The sequence below is a fragment of the Erpetoichthys calabaricus genome, chromosome 1 (genome assembly GCF_900747795.2).
Source record: "Erpetoichthys calabaricus chromosome 1, fErpCal1.3, whole genome shotgun sequence".
NCBI classification, from domain to species: Eukaryota; Metazoa; Chordata; class Cladistia; order Polypteriformes; family Polypteridae; genus Erpetoichthys; species Erpetoichthys calabaricus.
The window spans coordinates 204,024,401-204,050,455 of NC_041394.2; the positions used below are offsets into that span (position 1 = coordinate 204,024,401).

At 36.4% G+C, this 26,055-nt stretch overlaps 1 protein-coding gene across 1 annotated transcript in view; it reads right to left on the reverse strand.

The window, feature by feature from the left end:
• cntn1b (contactin 1b) overlaps window positions 1–23,714 on the reverse strand; it is a 356,136-nt gene extending 332,422 nt beyond the window's left edge. Inside the window, exon 1 of the mRNA XM_028810951.2 lies at window positions 23,550–23,714. The gene's annotated coding sequence lies outside the window, so the exon portion shown is untranslated. The remainder of the gene's footprint in view (window positions 1–23,549) is intronic.
• Window positions 23,715–26,055: the final 2,341 nt, after the last annotated feature.

Here is a 26,055-nt window from a genome sequence, read left to right on the forward strand (position 1 = left end):
GAGAGCCACCCTTGGCCTTATAAATTTCTGAGTCTGGAAATAGCCAGATTAAGTTTGGGAAAACTTTGGTCAGCATTTGCTGTTCATACAGACAGGCAGTGTGACAGTGACTTTTAGCAATTGAAACAGTGCTCAGAACACTAATATCAGCATCAGATTCTGATCTTGCATAGCATTGCTTGGGCACTATTCTTTGGGCATGTGTATGTAAAATAAAATACTCCAAGCTTTATAAGTTGACCTCACCCAACTGAGCTGAAATGGTTCTGCCAAACCTGAAACTTGTCCCTCAGAGATGAGTTTCATGTGGTTGATTTAACAGGCACAAAAATTTCATGTGCTGTGAGAAAGACTTATTCTAATACTTTTAAAGGGGGCAGCCAACTAGAAAAGCTCACGTAATAATCAAAGAATTTGCGCTGCCTAGGTGTAGATATTACAGCTTTCTTCAATATTATAACATGACATAAAACACAAACTGCACACACTTATTTATTATACATTTTTTGTGGAATAAATGGCAATAATTATCATAGACCATACATTATTTCCATATGTGACAGTAAACAGTAGCCCAACTAACTTTCATAAGTCACATTTCTTGTCATCAGAAATGATCATTTACTTCCTAACTGGAGGAAAGAGCATTTGGGGGCAAATGAGGGAAAAGGTGCAGGGCCTTGAGCCACCATATCCACTCCTCTAAACACACCTCTGTTGAAAGGTCAGTGTATAGGTGACTGTTATTTATTTCTGTTGATAAGGTTCACTAACACATGCAAGGAAATCAAGTACACATTTATACAAATGACTTGTCATAAAAAGTTAATATCTGCACTAACAAGAATGCACAATGCATCAGCAGTACAGCAATGGGTACCTTCAAAAGCCAACACTCTTTAAGATGGTGAAGAAATTGGCTGGCTGATATGATTTATATAACATTTAAAGTCCTACTATTAGTCTGAATTAATAAGACATTTGATCTATAATATCTGAAAAAGGAAGCTAATAATTAAAGATGTCGAAAAAATGTATGCACAGAGAATGCACAGTTTCCTGTATTGCCTATAGAAATAGACAGGGAAATAAAAAGAGACACTTTATCTCAGTCTGGTACAATATGAAAGATTTACATTGGTAAATCTTTCTTTGTGACTGGGAGAACAGGATACATTTGTAAGTCGGCAACAAAACATTTTATCTGTATTATATAATAAATGGTAAAACTGACTGCAGTTCTCTGCCATTTTCTGAGAGTTTTTCAGTCTACAATGCAGAGTCTGCCAATAAACAATTGGAAAATATACTTTTGTAAGTACTTTAATAAGGTCTAGAAACATAAAACAAAATTTATCTTTTTTTACTGTTAGTGATATACAGTACATTCCTAGCTCTTATTCATTCCACTCTGGTTTGTTTACTTTAATAATTTACTATTGTGTCTGCCCTTACACAGGCCTGTTAAGGAAAAGCCCTAGTCCAACAGCATAGTGTCATGAAATCACTGAAAACAGGACAAACCAAACTGTATGACCTAACTACTGAAGTAGTGTAACCTAATAGCAGAACTAAATGCAGTACTTTTCATTGATTTGGGACATTGTGAAATTCAGTAGTTTTATATTAAGAACCTTTGTTATGATTATCAGGTAATGTATCTTCCCTTCGTAAAATAATACAAAATTTTTTAAACCAACCCAATGTAAATCAAGGTTGGACAGGTCTGGAACACATCCTGCAACATGGGGTACAAACTAGGAACTACCACCACCAGTGAACAAGTAAACACTTACACTGACATTGGTCTATTTCAGAATTACCAATTATCATAACATGCATGTCTTTGTATTCAACAGAATTTTACTCCAGGCTTTAGACAGACAGTATAATTATCAATGACAATGCAAATGTATAGGCCAACTTAAAATCTGGCCCTGCCAATTCCCAAATTAAAAATGACATGCAACGTAATCCTGTGTGAGACCAGAAAAAAAGGAACTTGACATTGTGGCCAGCATTTTTAATTTGCAAAAATTCTGTGAGCTCTTCTTTAGACAAGTTAAATTTGCATATCACTATACAGTACTATATACAACACAACCAAGGAATATGCTTCATTGTGGGCTCAGGTGGAAATTGTAGATTGCTACTGGCATAAACTAATCCTTTGCTCAGTCATGCATGCCTTCATATGGCAGTAAATACAGTTTACTAAATTTGTGACACATTGTCTGAACACTTAATGCTTGAAACTTCACAGATAATATTTACTAACTGGCAAATGACAATCTTATCTTCTTATTGCAGTAACAAAAACAACAGTGAATACAGTATGGGAATAGTTTCAACCTTTTGGAAAGTAATAAAACTAACGCAAATTTAAAAAATCAGATGACCGAGTATGAATGATAAATAAATCTTTGTTTTACCACCATAGTAACAGTCATGAGTTTTCCATGCCTGTTTTTTTTTTTCTGGTCTGGGTCACACATAGCCCAAATCTCAAAAATAACAGATATGAGACACAGTTCAGCCTTAGACAGGATGCCAGTACACATCAGAGTACACATCAGTAGTCCATTGCCCATATTAAATTAATTTACAGATGCCATTCAAACTAGAAATATGTCTTATTGACTTTGAAGCACAGTAGAGAATTGGGGAATAGCAGCACAGACTTTCTCAAAAGATGAAAACTTCAGAGGACACCCAACTGACACACTGCGCTGCCATAACTTACAGATAGGTTGTTTTTCTATTTTTTTTTTCTCCATATATTTGAGGCCAATATGAAAACTGCATTCACAGTTTCATTTTCAAACCCTACTATATACAGTATGTTTTATGGTAACAATAACCTCATATCTTTTAAGATCTTCTAACTCTTATCTACCAACCTTTAACATAACATTTTCAAATACTGTTTTCCCAATCCGCAGTGATGGTAGCACTAACACTCCCAAACACACACATTCGCATTAACAATGATGTTAATTTGAAATTGCCAGTTAACCACATGGAACATGCATTTTTTCTGGGAATGTGAAGAAAAAAAACCGGAGAAAACCCCATGCAGAAACAAAGACAATTAGGCCCATGATCCATAAGGCTATAAAGTGCAAACTACTGCACCATCATATCCCCATCTATTAATTTTTCTTCTTTGTTAATTTGATTTTTGGAAGAATTGATGGGCAGATTTACATATATTAAAAGAAAGAGTACTGTGCTGGCAGAATATAGGATCCCATATCCATTATTCAAGACCAAGGATGTTTATTAAAATGAGCTCTAACATTTTCATGGACATATTAGGTCTAAGAAGCACATTTTGCTTTGCAGTCTTCATTGGGAATCATCTGTTCAAGGCTACAGATTGACTACTGGGATTATAATTTTCACTGCATGACTTTTATGTTTATTTCATTATTTCAACCTTTCAGAAAATACGTTACCAAAACCTATGAGCCCAATTTTGTTAGATGATGTATTTCAGGAGCATATTCATTGTTTGCTTATTTGGAATTATTTATTTTCAGTCTTTTATCGTCATGTAAACACTGACATAGTTTGTCTTGAATGTGATCATTTAAGAATAAACCAAACAGCCGATAAAACAAACCTGTCAAATTCAATTAACCACAGAACACATCCCCTGAAATTACACTGTGATACTTCACCAAATACTGAAACATGACACTAATATAATCATAAAACATAACATATCTTAAATCAGTAACCACTTTAAAGCATATAGTTGTCCATATACTATCCAACACAGAACATAATTAGTGAAGAATTTAATACTGACTATGTTAGATAAAGATATTCAATCAGTTTATAAGCATTAGTACTATGCTGACAGAGGTAGTATGCTGGTCACGAAATAGTAAAAAGAGGGCAGCAAAATCAGTGTCAAAATTAAAAGAGAGAAAAACATCCATCCATTTTGTAATTAACCCTACTCAGTTAATTTTTGCCATGAGACATAGAAAAAAGAATCATCAGATTCTTAAATTAGGGAATACCGTGGTATACAAGCGAATACCAGCATATTATTTTCAGAATTACATGAACCATCAAATTGAAAATGAAGGATTCTGCACATGGTCAATCTGTAATCTGAACTCTAACCCAAGAATAGCCATTAGCATGAAACACAACACACTAAAGTTCTGGTTAGCAACAGCTTTTGAGTTCTTCACATCTACTCCAGTAAAGCATTAGTCACATAGAAGATAGAACATTATTCATTGCATATTTAATTAATATCTTTTACACTGAGTGAAAAAAATTATTAATTAAATAGATGTCATGTAAGCAAAAAAAAAAAATGCTAGGAATTAAGCAGCCTCTAAACTGAAATTTTAGCCATCTACTTCCCCTGCTACCTCACAAATTAAAAGCGATTCACATTAAAAACTGATATAAAGGTAATTCTACCTTGTAAAAACAAAGTGATTTACTGTGACTAAAAAATATGGTAATCACGGAAAAGAGTAAATGTATTTTTTCTGTTTTAATCACTTAAACAAATCTTGCTGAAGGCTACACAGATATTAAAAAAACTGAAACCCCATTTGCTTAAAATAAAAGATAAAATGTACTTATTTGTAATGGTATAAAAAAGCAGCCAGGAACAGAGAAATAACTTTTCCATAAAAAGAAAGTTTGCATTTATATTGTACTGTTACCTATTTTTATACAGTATGCTAGGATTTATATTTCTGCTGCCTCACATAACTATTGTAAAGGATGACATTCATAAGGACTAAAACCACAATATGGTAGCCTAAACCAATACAATCTTGATCAACCTGACTCTTCAAAGCATCAAACACCAAGGGTACTACCAGTGGTTAATTCACAATGAGAAGTGCAGCAGAACCCAAGTGCAACACAAATCGACAATGTTACTGTTTATAACTGGAAACAGATTCTTTCACTAAGGCCATTAAAGATGATAAAGCCCTCCTGTTACTTACTGTAACATTACACCTACAAGGTATCCCCTAACGTAAGAGGTTTGTTTGAATGGTTTTTTTTTGTCCACAGTTACGCAATATAAAATTTTAAGAGACGTATGAAGTAACTTATAATTCAATTAACACTTACTGTTCAAACAGCACTGCCACAAACCAACAAGTCATACTCAGTGGTCCAACCCTTTAGCAGAATGGAACTGCTTGTACTATCATTTTTTCTTAATACCCTGCACCGGGGGTGGCACGGTGGCGCAGTGGTAGCGCTGCTGCCTCGCAGTTAGGAGACCTGGGTTCGCTTCCCGGGTCCTCCCTGCGTGGAGTTTGCATGTTCTCTCCATGTCTGCGTGGGTTTCCTCCCACAGTCCAAAGACATGCTGGTTAGGTGTATTGGTGATCCTAAATTGTCTACAGTGTGTGGATGTGTGTGTGTCCTGCAGTGGGCTGGCACCCTGTCTGGGGTTTGTTCCTGTCTTGTGCCCTGTGTTGGCTGAGAGTGGCTCCAGCAGACCCCCGTGACCCTGTGTTAGGATATAGCGGGTTGGAGAATGACTGACTGACTGACCCTGCACCGAAGATTCTCCAGTTCAGTCTAAAAGAGTCACACGGGCTATGAGTTTGTGTTACAGCCCAATTTCTTAATTAGAAATGAATCCTTAAAGACCTTGTTATTTAATTATGTTTCTTTCATTCTGTACATCAGGTCATTCTTATATTATAAAATTATTTTCTGAGACTATCATCCAAACATTTTGTGAGACTGGAACATATATGCAATTCCTAGTCCCTCAATATCTTCTCCTCCATTTCTTTCCAGATATTGTATTAAAACAAATAATTCATGACAAACACATAATCAGATCTGAATGGAACCCAGTTACGAGAGTATACTGCTAGTTCCTTTGTCATTTGTATCTCATTGTTAATTGGAAAATGATTAAGAAAATAAAATGCAATTAAAAATAGCGAATGCAGCTGTTTAAGACTAAAAGAAGCAATTAAGGGTTTGGCATCTTAACAAGTCAGCTAACTAAACCGAAGCACAAAAATAAATGATGCTTGAGCAGCAATGATTTGTTTCTGAGTTGGAACAAATGTCTGCAGCCACTGCGGCTCTCCAGAACCAAAATTAAGGACTCCTGCCTTACATCAAATGCTCTGAAAAAATCTGAGCTTTTCTCCACTCAAAAGTTCACCTTTTTGTAAAATGTCAATATTTTGAGATTTCAATTAACAACTGAATAGTATTACTTAGTAGATAGATAGATAGATAGATAGATAGATAGATAGATAGATAGATAGATAGATAGATAGATAGATAGATAGAGTGGCAATAAAAATTATTATTGATACAAATTATGCATAATTATTATTAACAAATGATGTATTAATTTCAAAATATAAAATCACTAATCCAAATATACACTCTAAACACTAGGAACCATATCTTTAAGTAATCAAGAAAAGATGAACATTTGAATATCCCCTCATAGGTTAACATGACTTGTTTATCAGTAAAGGAATTTTAACCTTCAAAGGCAATATGCCCAAAACTAGAAGAAATGGCTTAAGAAATAGTCCTGTACAAATGTCACATTTTTTATTAATGTATTTATTGCCTTTCAGTTAGCTGTATTGATTTAAGTTCATAAATGCTGAGGAATCTGTATTTGCTCAGCAAATTAAAATATTGGTTAATTTGTTTACAGCAAGGTCAAACAAACTTAAGGAACCTACTAATTAAATATTGCTTATTCAGAGACTTTTTTTCCTTTGGAGACATTCTTCTGTAAACAAGTTTGTCCTTCTATAGTAAATATATATACAACAAATATCCCCATTTAATGTTAAAGATGAAAAAGGTAGCTTATTATGACCAAGTATAAAATCTGAATGCTATATTACTTCAATTCAATTTGTAAAAACAAGCAGGCTAACCTCCAAAACATTCCAGCAAAGCTATTAGAAAATTCAATAGAGATTCTTTTGCATAATCATCCTATGATTATTAAAATAGATTTATTAAAATATATTATACCATATTATTTCATTATTATATTTTATTATTATTTTGTTTAATGTTTCACTATCCATGGATTCAAAACTGACTGGACTTGCTTCAGTGATTTAATTGCCATTTTACATTATGAAAATTACAAATCTAAGGATATGTTTCATGGGTTTAATTCATTATGCTTATCATTCTATCAGGTGAAATGTATAGAAGTTGCCGTTGCCATTGCAAAATTCAACCAACCACACAGAAACTTTATGTGTGCATGTCTTACTGCAGTAGACAATGCACTGAGAAAAACTGATAAAATCCTACAAATTTTAAAGATGCATACTTCAAGTATAGACTTTTTTTTAAAATATACCAATTATGAAATGCTTTATGTTCAAGCATAAAACTAGCAAACAAACTACAAAACTCAGGACATATTCTGCAGTAAAAGAAATTTAAGATGAAGCTGGATGCTGCTCAATGGCACTGATTTTGATCTAACGGTATAAAATAGCATTTGTTGTTATTTTTATTAGATTCTTTTGATTTAAACGTGATATTTTATACAGTATATTAAATTTTATTGGCTTACATTTCTGCATCACAGGTATTCTTCAATGCCACTTCACATTCTTTGTGTTGCCATGTCATGCACTTCCTCACAGGTGGCGCAGTGGTAGTGCTGCTGCTTTGCAGTAAGGAGACTGTGGGCGATTGTGGGTTCGCTTCCCAGTTCCTCCCTGTGTGGATAGCGCTTTGAGTACTGAGAAAAGCGCTATATAAATGTAATGAATGAATTATTATTATTATTTATTATTCAAATCTATTGATATGATCTGACATTACAGGCTATATTTTCTATTTAAATGTGAGGATCTCCATGCTACCTTGTCTAAACCTAGCTAAGGGAAAATTAACTTTGGAATCAATTTTTAATATAACAAAAACAAAAATAATAAGGAAATAACAAGCATTTAAAAGTAGGCATTTTTTATCAGTTTTTGGACAAGTCTGCATAATGTTAAGAATATATCACGCTCTGGCTCTTCCTCCCAAAACTGATTTATCATTATCAGTTAGAGCAAAACAGTCTATTAAATGGTTTCCCATTATGTATGTTGGACATCTATCCTCTTTACCAATTTTTACTTTTTGTTAACAAGTCTGTTGCTCTGTACTTTAACAATATCCTTATTATTACTTAAAATTAAAAAAATTAAAAAATTAAAAAGAAACATAAACTTCTGTCTTAGCAGTTGCAGTCACAATGAGGTACTATGCAAGTGTATTTCCAATGGGTTATAATTGAAGAGCCAGTAAATATATACTAATAAAAGGCAAAGCCCTCACTGACTCACTCACTCATCACTAATTCTCCAACTTCCCGTGTAGGTGGAAGGCTGAAATTTGGCAGGCTCATTCCTTACAGCTTACTTACAAAAGTTAGGGAGGTTTCATTTCAAAATTGTACACGTAATGGTCATAACTGGAACCTCTTTTTTGTCCATATACTGTAATGGAGTGCAGGTCGATGGCCGTGGGAGGCGGAGTCGCATATCGCGTCATCACGCCTCCTACGTAATCACGTGAACTGAAAACAAGGAACAGTCACAAAGAGCGCTGAAGAAAACATTCATTACACAATTGAGAAACAGCGGAGAAGCTGTGTATAGACAGCTTCACAAAAAAACAGATCCTTAAGAAATTGTTATTGGTATATTTTCCCTCAGTTTTAAAAGGTTTTCTTTTCTTCTTAATTAAAAATTTAAAAGCAGAACTTCGCCACTGCAAAGCGCGCCTGACTTTACTGAAAAAAAACTAAACTTGCAGTGCCGCTATTCAATGACACTTGCCTAACGCCTGACTTTATTGAAAAGAAACTAAACTTGCAGCACCGCTCTTCAATGACACGCCGCTATTCAATGACACTTGCCTAACGCCTGACTTTATTGAAAAGAAACTAAACTTGCAGTGTTGCTATTCAATGACACTTGCCTATCGCCTGACTTTATTGAAAAGAAACTAAACTTGCAGTGCCGCTATTCAATGACACTTGCCTAACGCCTGACTTTATTGAAAAGAAACTAAACTTGCAGCGCCACCGCTATTCAATGACACTTGCCTAACGCCTGACTTTATTGAAAGGAAACTAAACTTGCAGCGCCGCTATTCAATCACGCGCCGCTATTCAATGACACTTGCCTAACGCCTGACTTTATTGAAAAGAAACTAAACTTGCAGCGCCACCGCTATTCAATGACACTTGCCTAACGCCTGACTTTATTGAAAAGAAACTAAACTTGCAGCACCGCTCTTCAATGACGTGCTGCTATTCAATGACACTTGCCTATCGCCTGACTTTATTCAAAAGAAACTAAACTTGCAGTGCCGCTATTCAATGACACTTGTCTAACGCCTGACTTTATTGAAAAGAAACTAAACTTGCAGCGCCGCTATTCAATGATGCGCCGCTATACAATTACACTTGCCTAACGCATGACTTTATTGAAAAGAAACTATATATGTATGTCTATATATATATATATATATATATATATATATATGTAGATATGTACGTTGTATATATATGTGTATATATATGTAGATATGTATATATATATATATATGTGTATATATATGTAGATATGTATTTATATATGTAGATATGTAAATATGTATATGTATATATGTGTCTGTATGTGTATATATATATATATATATATGTGTGTATGTACTGTATGTATGTATGTATGTGTGTATATATATATATGTATGTGTATGTATATATGTGTATATGTATATATGTATATGTGTGTGTGTATGTATGTGTGTATATGTATGTGTATATATATATTGATATGTGTATATATATATATATATGTATATATATGTGGATGTGTATATGTATATATATATATATATGTATATATGTATATGTAGATATGTGTATATGTAGATATGTATATATATGTATATATGTATATGTATATACTTCTCCGCTGCGAAGCGCGGGTATTTTGCTAGTATACTATAAAGCTGCCAAGTTCCATAAAGAAGCAGGACCACTGACTGGGAAAGTTTTAAATTTAATTTTGACCACTGTATGCAATTGTATAATTTTGTACATTAAAATTACAGAAATTTTAGGCTTTCTAATTTAGTTTCCATTTCAAATCATGCTGTACAATAGCGACATACATGTACATGTATGTACATTTTACATGTTGATTATCACATGGAAGTAAGAAATTCACAATACTCTGCACATATGACAGTAATGACCCCATAAACAAAAACAGAAAATCGTTGTGCATACATAAAAAAACTTTAAAGACACACACACACACACACACACACACACAAGGAAAAGAATGATCCATAATAATTTCTTAAAACCCCAAATATGATATTGAGTTAGGGACAGAGAAATGTCAACTTTATATTTGACTTGTGGCATGCGGCTGGGTGTGGTACCCAGCCCGGACACCCAGGAAGACAGAAGGAGGGCTTGTGCCTCCTCCAGACCACGAGGGGGCGACTGCCCTGGTTCCTTTGGGGGCCACGGGTACGGAGCTGGGAAGCAAAACCCTGTAGGGGCCCGTGGTCACCGCCAGGGGGCGCCCCCATGCCTAGAGAGCCCTGGACCTCGGCACTTCCACCACACCCGGAAGTGCTGGGGGGAAGAGAAGCAGGAACTGGGGAGTGCCGGTGGAAAATTGCCAGGAAGCACCTGGAGCACATCCAGGTGCATATAAAAGGGGCCGCCTCCCTTCACAGAGTGGGTAGAGTTGGGTGGAAGAGGACAAGGTCTTGAGGAGAGAGAAGGAGGCGGTCTGAAGGAGAAAGGCATACTGTGGTTTTGGCCTGCACTGGGGTGATTGGTGCTGAGGCACTGGGTTTGTGCATATTTAAAGACTTGTAAATATTACTGTGTAAATAAACATGTGTGTGGTGACTTTAAACGATGTCCGTATGTCTGTGTCCGGGCTGGTTCCCACAGACTATTTAAAGTTCAGAACTTAAATGTTTAAAACTGAAGGAAATGCTGGTATCTCCAATCATTTCAATTACTGGGATGTAAGCCAAGCAAAAAAGGTTGAGAACCCCTGCTCTGGACCATATTCTTTTTGAATATTTCTAGTCACTTGGATAGTTTTGCCTTATTTTATCTTTTCGTGCTCATGAAACTTTACATATGAATGATATAATATTTCTTCCACTGTTAAAGAATAAAATCTGCAAATATCAAAATTGTAATCCTGCAAATAGCAAAATTGTATCCTATAAAATACACACTTATGCTTTACTTATTTCAATTGACTTAGTTAACAAATAAAAACTGAAAAAACTCTACCCTGATTGTAGTCCCTGAATATGGAGTAGAAGCCTGTTTTCTTTTCCAAAATTACAAGCACATAAGACTATTAAGTAGGAAGTGGATTAATGTGTATATTGCAATTGTTTAGATAACTCTTAGTTTATTCAAATCATCTAGTGTTCAGGCCTGGAACATGGGTGAAAACTACACCTAAACTGCATTGACTGTAGCACCTGGTTCAAACGTCTTCCCCAAATTTATTTTTGAAAGGAGCTGACATAAATTTAAGTCTGACCATTGTCTACAGATCATATTTACATTGATGTTGGACAGGAAATGAAGATATTTTTGGAATCCATTACAATGTGCATGCTACATACTCAATAGCATTGTTCAAGCATTTAATTTATTATGCACTTAAACTATGTAAGACAGCAGTTAGCGTCATTCTTTCATTTTTTCTTTCAGCTTCCATTTTTATTTTTTATATTCCTTTTAATTAGCAAATATACTGGGATCTTGTATTTTACAGCTGAAGTCTAGACAGAGAATAAAAGCTGGACAACAGCAGCTGCAAATTATCTGACCAAGTAAAATTGTGAAACAATTAAGGATTTACTTCAGCCACGGAAATCCATATCTGGAGTACTCTGATAGAATTCATTTCATGATTCTGCTTTTAGGATAGCAGGCACGCATGACATTAATCTCACTGGCTGGATTAGATGATCCATTGCTACCGTGTTTGCCTTAGTGACACTTTTTTTTTTTTAACAATCACTCTGTACATGTTATGTTATCTTCTTACAATATTTAGATGTTTTGTCCAAGCATCCACAAAAGTTAGAATTGTTTAATAAAGTCTTGTTTATTATCAAATTTCTTAAACTTAGCATCATATTATATATAAAATGTATCAGGCTTTAGCCTTTCTAATGCACATCAAGATAGAAAGCAGCTCTGGGCCTCCTTAAATGTTTAATACATATGTTCTTTCATTTTATTCTTCGTATTTAGTTATTGTTATCCTGAATTATTATTTGTTTTGGGCCATGGCCTGTACTTATTCTGAAAAGCCAAAGAGGTGAATCTTTATAGTTATGCTTCCATCCTTTATAACCTTCATACATGTTTTCATGATTTTTTTCCTGTTTAGAAGATTTTGTTGATTTATTGATGTACTATACTTGTAAGAGTTTGGTAAAAAGGTTAAATCACATTCCAGGTCTAAAAAGTAAATTTGTAATATCTTTATGCAGAAGCTATTAAAAGCACACACAAAAAAGTTAGGTTATATTGTAAAAACTGTTGAAATTAAATTGAGGGATGTTATTCTTTGACTTTATAATGAACTAGTGAGACTGTATCTGGAGTACTGTGTACAGTTCTTGTTCCCGTGCTGCAAAACAAAAAAAAAAAACACAGCAGCACCTGAAACTGAGTAGAGGAGAACACCCTAGGACTGAAGAACACATCATACTCTGACAGACTCTGATCCAGGTCTTCAAAATCCTCAAAGGCATTGATCAAGTAGATTCTGCACCACTTTTCTCAGCTTAAGGGTGAATCGTGTACTAGAGGACATCAGTAGAAATTATGAGCAAGTGCATTTAAAACTGAAGCCAGGAAGCATTTTTTCACACAAAGAGTTGTAGGACACTGGAACAAACTACGTAGACAAGTAGTTGAAGCAGGAACCCTGACATCCTTTAAGACGAATCTGAATGAGATACTGGTACAGCTTAGCTATTAGCTAAACAAACAGGCTTGATGGACGGAATGGTCTCCTCTCATTTGTTAAGTGTCTTATGTTCGTATGTGCTAATAAATTCTTCTCCTCATGTCATCTAAAGTAGAAGTACTGTGAGAAACCTGAGACTAGTCCATGGAATTCTGGATGCCTCAGTGAATGACTCGTCTTTTCCTCGGTAATGGATTGGAAGGCGGTCATGACCAGGAAAGTCATAATGACAACCAACAAGAGGACATGTCTCTTGAGGTCTACAAGAAGTCAGTCTAGGAACATTTCTTCCAGCCACATGGCCTGACGCAGACCTTTATTGGAAACTGTTGGGAGAGAGAGAGATTGTCTGTTCTGAATCTTCTGAAGCCAAAGAAAGCTCTCCATCCTTTGATGGATGCCTAATCCGCTTACTGTGTTATCAAGTCCAATGGGAAAAGGAATTAATAAACTCTAAGAAATCCTAGTGGGTTATTAATTATTGCTGGGACTATATAAATCCATTTTTTCTATCTTTTAAATGTCATAATAGTGACATCATTTCTCTTCTCAATAATCAGAGCATCGCCTAGCAGACAAAACAAGACAACAGGACAATAAGCATCTTATTCCTCTAGACATTATTCATTCAGCCAAAAGCAGTTATTAATTTTGAAAGTCTTGTGCCTTTGTCGCAACTTCATATTTTCATTAAATAATTTACAAAATAACAGAAATACTCAATGTGATTTTTGTTTGCAACACATTTACTACTTTGCTACTGTTGTTTGTCAGTGGTCCAGCTTGCATTATTCATTCCGGATAGTTATTGAAAAACAGTTCCCACACTGGCAACATCATGCTCATGACAGGAATCAATTGTGAATAGATCCACAGTCCAGTAGCAGGGCACACATTTGCAAATACTCATAATGCCTTACTCCTGGTTCTACTTTAAGTCACTATTTACCTAGCATGCATGTTTGTAGAAATGCAAGGAAAACCAGACTACCTTAAGAAAAATCTACACAGGCATGAGGAGCAGTGTAGATGTAGCCAGAGTAAAACATGACAGTAAAGCAGGAGCATTATGGGATTACTGGGTGAGACAGAGAGGCCAGATAGCAGTTGATGGTAGTCTTATTACAAGAGCAATCTTTGTTATACAACAAACTTTGTTTACTTCTATTTCCAATTTTTTCTGATACTTCAGAAAAATTTAATTTCTCCCATTTCAAACAGTAACAAATCTCATGCAAACTACAAATAATTTAGCTTTCTCAAACAATTGTATTCCAACCATTAGGTAACATCTATTTTGTTGCTTTGTACATTACTTACTCAACCAATGCAAATACAATCAGAGACAGAATGCAGCCCTGACATACACTAGTAACTAACTGAACTACTACAATTGTTTTATTTGACCATCTGTTTGTACTGTGGGTCTACTGTTTTGGTACAAACCTTGAATATTGATAAGGATGTTTTGTTTCATGCCATTATTGATAATGATTAGGGATGCTCTGTGACCATGATCAAAATCCCATTTTAAAGTCTATAATATACACATAAATATATACACTGTCACACGTGTGCACTTGGGAGACAGCTTAAGGGTTCTGGTGAGGGTAGTTACGCACCGAACCATGGGTTGGAACTGTTTGTTAATGCCTTCTCCCTTCCTGCCACTGCAGAATGGAAGACTGATGGCCATCCCATCTCTGATGTCACTTCCGTTGTCTGCTCTCCTGGACCCGCACTTTCCTGACTGGAAGCCATATGACCAGCAGTTTGTCCTTCTTTGAGTTAGATATGTTTTAAACTTGCATCTATAATATAAATCTATATTGTAGTATCTCACCAGTTATTAATCTGTGAAACTGGCTGTCTTCAGAAAAGGAATAATCACAACATTTTTAAGTCATACAATATAATTCCTGCCTTGCATACACTGTTGAACAAATGGGTCAACTTGCCTACTACAATAAATCTGTAGGGTAGCAGTTCAGCTGTTACGTCATTAATACCTGCTGCTGTTTCATTCTTTAATCTTTAAATGGCTCCAGGAACTAAAATTATTAAAAATGATTTAAGATTAATGCTAAAAGATTGCAGTGTGCAATCTAAATCAAAATTGCACACTACGACTGTTACTGGACAATTCAGCATTTACTAAGTATATTAAAGCATACAACTTGGTTGGCTTACATTTTAGCTATGTGTACATTTTTTTTGCCATAATATTTACAGTAGATTTAACTGAGCTTTGTTTCGATGCATTTTGACTCATCCTTACGATGTAATCCTTACTGTCCTCTTCTGATTTGCAAAAAAAGATCTTTTTATCTGTTCAGCACCAATGTTTAACTTCCTTAAGGTTTTGTCTGTACTGAATGTCCTGTTTACAAGAGCCTTTTGCGGTAAAAATTCACATTACTAAAGACATCAACAGCCAAACAGCTCAAAAAATTTGCTTTCAAACAAATCACTTTATTAAGTGATACATTTTATAATCTTGAATATTGGCTCTGTCTCAGCAGTTCATAGCCGATTTTAAATGTCTGTATGTGAATGGTGCCCTATCCAGGGCTGGTCCCTTTTTTGCACTTGCTACTGCCAAGATGAGGTCTGGCTACTATGGTCCTGAACTGGACTAAGAAGACTGGATAATGAATGAAAATATAACCATTTTCTAAACTGACATATTATATAACTAGACTTTATTATTTTTTGTTTATTCTTTTTCATGAGTGAAATGTTCAGTTTTGTACCAATATGGGCTCAAATTGGATGTCACGCAACTGTTTTAACAGACAGATAGGAATTATTCTTACAGCTGTTTTCAGAGGTTTGTACTGGTGATGTGTAAATGAATAGAGTGTGTGTGCCACATACTATATTTACAAGCCTTTTTCTTTGACAGCAGTTTTAGGTCAATGTTGTTGTTGATGAGAGCAGTGAATTTGGATTTTAAATTTATGCAGACTCTTGTACTTTGATTATTGACTCACATTATGTAGTCTTCTTAGTTTTTAATGAAAATAGTTATTTTCAGTATACATAGTTGAATTTATGACTCTAAGTTGTCCTTCTACGAACGACTATGGATGTGTTCAGATTTACATTGTGAAGGCCCAGCATCTCATCCAAGTTTGGTTCTTGTCTTGCATTCAGTAACAATGAGAAAGCTTTGGCTTTGCACTGTATTGGAAATGTTGGCTTAAAAAATGGATAGATAGAATAATACACAGGAAAAATAAAATACAGAGGTTTGAGTAAGTAATAGTTAATTGACTAAAGAACATGTTAGTCACATATTCAGCTTTTTGAAGTATGACTTGGGCAAATTTTTATTGAAATATATTATCACAATACCTTCAGCTGTGGCACATGTACAGTAAAAGCATTGCTGCCTCACACATGCTGAATTCTGGTTTCAAATTCTTGCCCAGTATCAGTCTTTCAACTGTTTTAATTTGCTCTCACCACCTAAACACACACGTTTGGATACTGGGCAGTTCAAAACTGGTCTTTTAATGGACTGCATTCACATCCTATTTGTTTCCTACATTGCATTTGATGCTGCTGGGATGAGCAAATGATGCTGTACCAGAACAAGCAAGGTCAGACAATGACTGCATAGATAATTATTCATGCTTTTTAAAGGTGTAGAGTTACTGTACAGCTTAAACTTGCTCGCAATCTCCAGTTGTTTTTTTTCTCATTTGCTACATTTTTAACTAGCTTTTTTCTTAACCCAGTTTCACTTTTGCATACACTTTCAACTTGCTTACTTTTAGCAGGTTGACCCATCAGTGGGTATCAAAGGTAACAATTCTGCACATTGGTGTAAATAAGAAATTCTTTAGAATGTACCACATTAAATTGTGTTAACCTGATTATGTGTTAATGGTATCTCAGAAATCAAAGGATCAAAAAACAGTTGCACATATTAATGGTCTGTTTGTCACTCTGGACCATGTAATAATATTATAAGGGTTATTTCTATTGTTGTTGTGATACTATTGGACTTATTAGATATACAGAGGAAGTGTTCAGAGCAAATTAATGTTATTTCTCCAAAACAGTGATAATATTCCAGAAAGAAACACTACTAATCTGTACATTTTTTCCTAATATCTCACTCCTTATATTTAAAAAAATGTATATTTAGCACATCATTTTATCCAAAATAATTTAAATACAAAGAAACATAAAAGCCTTAAACCAAGAAATTTCATAAGTACTAATTAAAGTATATATATATATTTAATACAGATGCATTAATCTTTGTATTTCATGTTTCACAATTGCAGCGTAAATGTTGATTAAGTGCTGCATACCTAACCTGAAAGGCTACTGCAGGGTACTGTAAGTGCAAATAAGAGGATGCACTGATTGGAGAACCTCTTTGTCAATCAGTGCTAAACTGTGAGCTGACTGAACTCCTAGTAACACTTCTAGATAATGAGCTTTGGAAGTATGGGCATGAATAAAATACATCTCTTTTATAACTCATTTGGCAAATACGGCAATTCTGCTCTCATTTGTGAATGGATAGTTCTTTGAATGCGAGGATATTTTTCTACAATTGTCATTTACTATCAAATGGAAACAGCAAAATGTAGAAGCTAACAATGATCCTTCTGCTTGGAAAGACATCAAAGCCTTGGAAATGCATTGGTGGGAACAGCCTAAAACCATCTAAACTGTACTAAGATTCAGTCAGCCTCCAAACCTCCAAGACAACTGTTTTACAAAGATGCAGTTGGCTTAAGTTGAAATGAAAATTTTAGTATTCCTTGGAAGATTTTGAAGCATACAGTATAACATTAAATTATTCTCTGTAAACATGCAAAATGCTGTATACTTAAACATTTTTTTTACTTTCTCAATAACTAAAAGTTAAGAAAACAAGGAATAGTGCAGTGGCAAGAGACTGCTGTGTTTTGCTTTGGGAAATGTCACCACTTCTTTGAATAAACTAAGATTAAAAAACATTACCACAAGTAAACCAGATACCTGTGAAATAATTATATTATTAAAACTGCAGTCTGGAACAGCATTTTAATAAAATTGCATAGTAAATGGGTAATAGTTGGGTGCATTTTATAGATTAATTTTACTACACAGTTATATTGTTTTTTTAACACATTACAACTTGTTTCTCTTTAAGTACTACAACTTTAATTAAAGCAATATATTAAATTAAATGACATAATCTATATATATAATTCACTAAGCCAGAAGACAAGTAGCCAACCATGGAAAGCACGCCAGAAGGGGCGTGGATTCACTAAGCCGCCGACAAGTAAGACACCCATGGCGCACGCAGGAAGGAGCCACGCCCACCAACTCTAAGACCATTGGATACGATGACAACTCGCAGAGCCACGCCCACCAACTCGGACGCGACGCTTCGGAAAACATGCCGTCATTTCTGTTTGTCTGTGCCACAGTCCACATGCAACTCTGAGCCACGTTGACTTTTCATTAGTCAACCTCAGTGGAACCTTGGCTCACACAGAGGCAGCGCCAGAGAGAGACAGAGGCACACACAGGCAGCGCGAGAGAGAGACAGAGGCACACACAGGCAGCGCGAGAGAGAGAGCCGCGCACACACAGGCAGCAGCGACAGAGAGAGCCACGCAATCCTTTAAAACTGAGGTTAAAACACAATGAAGGAAGCAGTCTTTAAAAACCAATAAGCCCTGTGCCTCTTTTTCATTAGCGTCTCACCTGCTTCACCGCCCTGCAACAGTCGAGACGCTTTCTCAGCAGCTGACCTTCTCTGTGCCTGACTCCACTACTGTCAGTCGCCTGATTAAAAATGGTGAACTCCTGCAATGTTACTATCTTGGTTGGCTTTTACATAAAGTTCGGATTTGTTCAAATGTTCCTTTTTTTCCCCCTGTGCTTAAAACTCATTTTAAAAAAAAAGTGTTTATACAACTGCTGCAATGTTAGAGAGAGAGGGCTCGCCTGCTTCTGAGAGACAGAGGGGGAGGAGGCTCCCGTGCTGATGAGAGGGGGGGGGGGCTGGGGAGGCTCGCGTGCTGCTGAGAGAGAGAGAGAGAGAGCCTGCGCATGCAGGGAGCCTGGGTTTTTTTCCCCCTGTGCTTAAAACTCATTTAAAAAAAAAGTGTTTATACAACTGCTGCAATGTTACAGAGAGAGAGCCTGCGCGTGCATCTGAGCAAAGACAATTTCCTGTTAGATTTGCCTTTGCAATGACAATTAATAAGGCACAGGGCCAAACTTTAAAAAAAGATGTGAATGTATCTGCCAAAACCAGTTTTCAGTCACGGACAGTTGTATGTTGCTCTCTCCAGAGTTCCATCTTTTCATTCACTTACTGGTATGCCTGCAGGAACACGTGCAGCGAGCGACCGAGAGAGAGAGAGCGAGCGACACACACACACATACACGCATACAGGTGCGCGAGAGAGAGAGCGCTGGACGCATAAGAATAATAATACTTCATTACATTGATATACCGGTGTTTTCAGTATTCAAAGCGCTATCCACACAGGGAGAAACCGGGAAGCGAACCCAAAAACTTCCACAGTCTCCTTACTGCAAAACAGCAGCACTACCATTGCACTACAAGGCAGTTAAAGAATGCACCGGCCTCGATTTTGTTTTCACTTCTGTTTACAGAGATTGGATCGTAGCGTGCATTGTTGCAATGTTACTTTTCTTGGTGGCTTATTACATTACGGATGTTTCACATGTTAATTTTTTTCCCTGTGCTTAAAAGACATTAAAAAAGTGTTTCTCAACTGTGACTCCGGAACAACTCAGTGCGCAAGCTATATTAAGCGTCAACAACAAAGACTCGCTACACCTTAATGAACAAGTGCTGAAACTTATCCCTACCGACGAAGTAACTTTCACCAGCGTGGCCTTCATCGTCACAGACGATCCCACTTTCAGTCACGGACAATTGTATGTTGCTCTCTCCAGAGGTCCATCTTTTCATTCACTCACAGTGGTATCCACAAACCCACCCCATTTGGACAACTGTATCGTTCAGCAAGTGTTCACCCATCAATACATAATTATGCGGCGTATGTTACGCCGCGGGTTGGCTAGTTATTCTATAATGTAATAATTAGTAATTCATAATGTATACATAGTATGGCCTGTGTAGGCACTCTGCCAGTTCCCAAACTGAGGGTGGAGTGGTGGCTCTGAGGCTAAGGATCTGCGCTGGTATCCTGAAGGTTGCCGGTTCAAATTCCTGTCACTGCCAAAAGAGATCCTACTCTGCTGGGCCCTTGAGCAAGACCCTTAACCTTCAATTGCTCCAGGGGCGCTCTGACCCCATGGGGTATGCGAAAACTAACAAATTCCTAATACAAGAAATTGTATAAATGGCGAAATAAAGAACAAAAAAAAAAAAAAAACCCAAAAAACTCAAAAAAAATATATATAAGGGAAGTCAGGTTGTATTACAATGGAATAAAGAAATTTACAGGACTTTGGAGACAAAGCACAATAAATGAGGCAGTAAAGGAAAAATGAAAAGACCCTTCACACCTCCCTCTGTCATCTCCTTCTACCTTTCTCTCTAGGTCAGGCCTAGCCACACAAAACCCCTGAGACAGTCTGCCCAGAGCTTACTCTGGCTGCCCCAGGTATCCCTGCCAGACCTTTTTAACCAAAGAGCCAGATAGCTCAATAGCAGCCCCCTACTACCCACTCTTACATGGCAGGGGAATGTGAAGTCTCTTACTGTGAACTCCCCACTCTCTTTCCACTATGTATACATTTCCTGGATCTCCAACTGGTATCCTTGCCAGGACAGGATATTTGTGGCCTCCTATCAACTTTACAATCTCACCATTTTTATAACCTAAGCTACTGAAAATGTCTACATTTACTTATATTGTGTATTATCTTCATGATATGTAGTTTAACCTCCCACGTTGTTAAAGCAAACTAACCTGCAGAAAACCTTTGAACGTTTGATTGATCCTCTTAATGCTAAATCAGTTTTTAATGTTGCTCATCTGTGTCTTGTTCTCTGTATCTACAATACTTGAATATAATGACTGAGAGCAATTATTTGTAATGGTCAGGCTCTTGAACTGGAAAAATCAAGCATTCACAGTGAAACTTTAACATATCGTCATATTTTGTAAACTGACATTGGTCTTCTTGCTTGTGCTAAAGTGATATACTGTAAATACAATGTCTGTTTTTATACTAATAAACTCCTTTCAGTTGGAGCTTATCTGCCACTAACAAATTGATGGTAAGAATGAAAATGAGAACATCCTACAATCACATAATAGAGGTTTACTTCATATACTGTAGCATCTTTTAAAGTAATTCTTGCAGAGCTAACTACACTCTGGTTCTTTCCCTGGGTCGTATGGTTCTCCATAGGGCGTTTTGTTTGACAAAGAACCATTTAATTCTGGGAAGTGTACTTTGGACTTTGAAAAGGTTTCTATTGTGTCGACAAAATAGAATAATTTAGTGTATAGTAGGCTACCTTGGAGGATACTAAGAGCTCAAGAAAACCTGGCATGTGGGATTGTATGCACCAAGAGTCCTTTTAAAATTAAGAACCCATTGATATTTCACAATTCTGTAATTGTCTGGTCATGTTTTTTATAGAACCTGTTAAATATCTGAAATAATAAATAAATCTTTTTTTTTTCCCTGGAACCTCCATGTGGATGTTTTGTTTTTTGGAACTAAAAATGGTTCACCTATGGCATCATTCTGAAGAACCACTCTAGCAACTTTATTTTTATGATTGTAGACTACAATATAAAGTGACAGAAGGAAACAAGGTAGGATACAAGAAAATTCAAATCCAGATAAGCCACTAGCAATGTCAGTAGTCACCAGGCAAGTCTCAACTTTTTAAACCTCGACAAACCCACACCATAATTGGCTGCATTTTATGCAGTTTCTCAATGCACCTTACAGCTACTCCTGCAGCAGCAATGATCATAACCCAGAGTTTTAGGGCACCTCCATAGTTGCAGCTTCTAGCAAACTGCTATATCTTCTTTGGCCATATGGACTTTCTACAAAAATAAAAAATGACTTATGGATTCCTTCCACATTCAATAAACTGCTAACCAGTGCTAACATCATGCACAGCTATTAAATATGTTCAAAAGAATATTGCTTAAGGGCAGCATTGTTATTGATGGCATGATTGAACTGTTGCATGAAAAATTATACCTGCTGTTGAAACTATATTTCATTGCATTTTGAAATTGATGTTCTTTGCCTCTTCCAGGTGTTGATCAGTGAACCTATTGTGTAGCCCACTCTACCATGGGATCATGTAAACGCTCAATTCTGAAAAGCAGGGTGTGTGCACTGAACCCAAATTAGCAGGAAGTACAGTTTAAAAGGGTGCATTATCCAGTGTGTTAAGATAAGAGCTGGAAGACAGGTCTCAGCAGAGATCATGTAACATAGCAACTAGCACATGCCCCTCTGCTCCCCTCATCATCCCCTTCCCCATCCCCCACTCAAGTTTTGCAAATTCATTGAATGCATCAGGTGGCAAGAAGCATCTTCCAGGTTGGGATAATCACAGGATGATGCAAGCAAAATGATTATATGTTCATATTAGGCGACGAAAAAAAAAGACCGATCTGGTTAGTTTCTGCAAAGCAATTAAACGATCTTTTCATGTTGGTTAGGCGTGCAAACAAATCAAGGGTGGAAGATCATTTAATGACGCGCCTTCTGCAGTTGTAATCCGGCTTGTGCACAGCTTGTGACACTAAATCAAAGTATAGCAACAACCGCTGGACAAGCCCCCCGGGCCTGTGGGCTCACCGCATCGCTCAGCTGCGCATCCACCTCTCCCTTAGCACAGACCCCAATCCCGACACTGCAGTCAGGAGACCTGGTGCATCTCTTATGAACCTCGAAACAGCCAGATGCTGCATATGTAGCTTTATTTAAGCATCGTTGTCCTTTTAAAGCTCGTATTTATCAATATTAATAAAACAAGAAGAAACTGACCAATGTATACCCTTCAAAAGGTTCCAACACCGTTAAACGCCCTAATATACAAATTCTTCAGCAGGTAGATAGATAGATAGATAGATAGATAGATAGATAGATAGATAGATAGATAGATAGATAGATAGATAGATAGATAATTTATTAACGTCGTTCCTGCAATATTTAACGACGATTATAAAAACGCTCAGCAGCCCTATGCCGAAAAATCTTTGATTAGATAGAATAAATAAAAGCGGCACCCCGCACGAAACACTTTTATTTCATCTGTACGGATTCATTGTAACACTTGTGCATGTATTTATTCTGTATAATATTTCACTTAACAGTATAACTGATTTATTTAACAGTAAGCATCAATGGCTGTGTTCCAAATTCAGGCATATTTCTCCATACGTTTCCTTTTTTTTACCATGCATCATAAATGAATGAACATATTTAGTCATTCAATGAGCACAACTCCTACAAGGACGTTTGAATTCCACTTATTTCCCCGTGTCCTCATTTCCTTACCTTTACCGGCGAACCGTCTATCTTACAGCCTCCGCATAACGCACCTGGTCAAAGCCGCACTGCCTGTCAACCTACCGCGCATAAACAGAGCTTGTATTGTTCTCCGATTGGTGCACAGAGCCTGATTGACAACCTGGATGCGGCCGCTCGCTGCCTCTGTTGCGCTCAAAGAATGTCAGTCATAACGGAGAGGCGGGGCAAGGATGCTAATAGCTGCAGTGGGTCTGCAGTCAAATGCCACACTACAAGGAATCATGAAATCACGGAGCTTTGTGCAGCTGCTCCACTTGCAGCAGACGGACGAGATGAGGTTATGGGGGATGGGAAGTGTGAGGGTAGGCTTCTTCTTCAGATATGTACGTGTAGAAACAGCTATCCCGTAGGAGGTTCATTTCACGCCCTAATAACGGCTATCTGAAAATAATCAAGGTGGGGTGCTTAAAGGTCATACCGATCTTCATTTGATGACCGTCTATCACACTATACTCAGAAGCCACTAACAGGTGAATTGTATTAGTCAAAAGTTCCTCTGTCTAAGAGATTTCACAGATTATACTATGGACAGCAGAGACATGGATTCGGATGCCGACCCTGTCCGTAGTCTGTGGGGAGTCTGCACATCCCCCTGTGTATTACAGTTTTCCGCATTCAAAGACTCGACAGCTTTTAATTCATTGGCGACTCTAAATCAACTCGGTATGAGTGAATATGGGTGTGGTGTGGCAAACGGAATGCGATTATACCCCACGAGAACATGGCCTTTAACAACATATTGTGCTCAAGTCTTTTTAAGCAGATTCAGAATGTGAATGGTTTCTTGCTTGTCCATAATCGGGTATTTTTATAAAACGTTTTATGGTAAATTCTGAAACCCCATCCACGCACATTTTTTTGCCACAATTTGTTTTTTAAATACTGAATATGTTTCGTAAAGTAATGAGCAGGACCTTTAAAGAAAATAACTTCCCATGGAATATTTCCTCTTTGATAACTAATTGGTCTTTCTACTTTGTCTAAAAACTAGTGTTAAAGTTCTGATAATAGTGCACGTTATTCGTTTATTATGCGTGGTTTGAAACAAGGTATGGAACAGATGCTTTTAGAAATGGATGGATAGTTAATGTATAACCAGTAATTATAATTCAGTGAGCCAAACTCCTTTAGAAAGAGTCCACTAAAACAGAGTCCATGGTTTATCTGCCGATTAAACCTTGGGACACGCATATAGTTAAATGAGTGGTAACGGTAGCATTGCTGTTGCAAGTATAGTAAGAAGAATGTTTTTCATTAAGGGTAATCTTTGACTTTGGTCATCCACGCATTTTCCTGTTGTTTATAGAAACGGATACGTGTTTTTATCAAGATGCCATTAAATTGATTTAAAAATTCAGCCAAGACATTATTAGCGTTGCTAATGGCTATTACTGCTTGAAATTAGTGATTTTTAATGTATTTTTCAAATATAGTTTGACTGCAATCCCCATTTTTAGCACCCATTCCTTCATTGTCCTAATAGTTCATTCTCTTAACCTGAATTAGTCATGTGTAAATGCTAATTGTTTATTGGATAAATCTTTGTAATTTAGTTTGCACCACTGAAACCAGTTATTCTGTTCACTTGGGTTGCAAGTTACTGTAGCTCTTTAAATTCAATAGTTGGTTCAGAATGGCCATAAACAGCTTTCACAAGAAACATGTCAGTCTTTTAATATTTTTATAATATGTTTTACTGTATGTTATACAGTCTTATGAGCAATAATTGAGAACAAATTATTAATCATCCTCACATTTCTCCATGAAAGAAGTCTACTACATTGCTCCAGGCAGAACCTCTTAGGCACAGCAATATTTTGGTATTCCTAGTGTATACTGCCAAAGTATCTAATTGGATATGACCATTTCTTAAATGAGAAGTCAAGCAAAATGACGCCTTTTATTGGCTAATTGAATAGATTACAATATGCAAGTTTTTGAGGCAACTCAATCCTCTTCTTTAGGCAGTTTGAAAACCGTAATCTGTTCAGTTAGCCAATAAGTTAAGCAATAAAGGTATAATTTTGCTTGACTTCTCATTGCATCCATAATGGCTAACATGATACAACACCCCACCGTTTCTTAAAAAAGAGTAATTCAGACTGGTTTGTTTAGGATCGTTTTTTTCTGCATGACATATCAGTCTTTCATCTTCAGTTCAAACAAAGATCACTTTCTTGAAAAATTCAAACCCTAATTCAAAGCAAATCATAGATCTTTCAAATGTAGCATATCTTACATTAAATCTGTGAAATATCCCTAGACTATGATATTACCGTCACCACGTTTGACCAGTGATATAAGAATCGTAATGTAAAATCCTGCATTTCCTTTTTTTCTGCTGGTATAATAGGACTTATCTCAGCCAAAAGATTTGACCTTTGACCCATCGCTCCATAAACCATTGTTCCAGAAATCTTAAAGATCAGGTTTATCAGCCAGTGTATTTAACTGTGCAAGATAACCTGTTTTA